This window comes from Mandrillus leucophaeus, unplaced genomic scaffold (assembly GCF_000951045.1).
Source record: "Mandrillus leucophaeus isolate KB7577 unplaced genomic scaffold, Mleu.le_1.0 Scaffold506, whole genome shotgun sequence".
Classification (NCBI taxonomy): domain Eukaryota; kingdom Metazoa; phylum Chordata; class Mammalia; order Primates; family Cercopithecidae; genus Mandrillus; species Mandrillus leucophaeus.
Window position 1 is genome coordinate 769,680 of NW_012105431.1, and position 1,430 is coordinate 771,109.

Consider the following 1,430-nt stretch of genomic DNA (forward strand, 5'->3'; position numbering starts at 1 on the left):
TCTCCTGCCTCAGCCTCCCAAGTAGCTGGGATTACAGGTGCCTGCCACCATGCCTGGCTAATTTTTGTATTTTTAGTAGAGATGGGGTTTCGCCATGTTGGCCAGGCTGGTCTCGAACTCCTGACCTCAGGTGATCCACTCCTGCCTGGGCCTCACAATCTTAGTTCCTTCTAGAACACCATACAGACCAATGTTGGAAGTGCCGAGGATACAGCTGCTTTCTACCAATAATCAAGAAGGAGCCGGCCCGGGTACACTTCTCTCTCATACTCACCCCAGCTCCACTGGGAATTCTAACGAGATCATTTTAGTTCAGTGTTAGGCAAATGCTAACCTACAGCTAAGACAAGTGTGCTGTCAATAGACTTGGAAAGATTTGCTTTTTAAAACTGATGCTGAGTGCGGCACAGGTAAAATGAAAATAAGGGGGTTTTAAAAGGTCTAACACTTTACTGTGCACTCAGATTATTTTGCAAGTTTCTGTTCCATTTGGAAGAAAATGAATGTGGACATGCAGACAATGCATCGCTGCGATGATTTATGCAAGAAAGACGATGGGCATGAACCCAGCTCTACATTAGTTGGATGTGAACACAATTTGTATGCTTTACAATTTTTAAATGCTGAAGATATTATGCCTTATAATTTCCCATTCTAACCAACTCTGTCAGTTAACAGACCAGTTCCCAGTTTCAAGTGTATAAGGTAAGAGCGTCTTTACTGTGACTTCACCTAGTCGCCGTATCTCAGAGTGCAGCTACTGGCTGTCAACGTGTCCACTCTACAGCCAGCAGCCTCATCAGCTTTCCCCGCGGGGAATGTGGGCAAAATCAGATTGTGAGGGGTCCCCTGGGTGGCGCTGTTACCCTGGGCGTGAGCACAAGCTGGGAGACGGCCTCGTGAAACACGCACACGTGCCACCCACCATGTCCTTCCTCCGTGCCAGTCTTATTAGTTTAGGGGGAGATAAAGTAATAAATCCTTCATTTTGAATTCAAAGTTAAATTAACAATTTACAAAAGGAAAAAAAAGTCTAAAACTTTTTTTTTCTTTTTGAGACAAAGTCTCGCTCTTGCTGCCCAAGCTGGAGTGCAATGACATGACCTCGGCTTATTGCAACTTCCAGCTCCTGGGTTCAAGCAATTCTCCTGCCTTAGACTCCTGAGTAGCTGGGATTACAGGTGCCTGCCACCACACCTGGCTAATTTTTGTATTTTTAGTAGAGATGGGGTTTCATCATGTTGGCCAGGCTGGTCTCAAACTCCTGACCTCAGGCAATCTGCCCACCTCGGTCTCCCAAAGTGCTGGGATTACAAGTATGAGCCACTGTGCCTGGCCAAATATTTTTTCTTTTTTCTTTTTTTTTTTGAGACGGAGTCTCGCTGTTTCGCCCAGGCTGGAGTGCAGTGGCCAGATCTCAGCTCACTGCA

At 46.0% G+C, this 1,430-nt stretch overlaps 1 protein-coding gene across 1 annotated transcript in view; it reads right to left on the reverse strand.

The window, feature by feature from the left end:
* The window catches only part of WIPI2 (WD repeat domain, phosphoinositide interacting 2), a 28,491-nt gene that overhangs the window by 25,475 nt on the left and 1,586 nt on the right, over window positions 1-1,430 (reverse strand). The gene's annotated exons all lie outside the window — the stretch shown is intronic.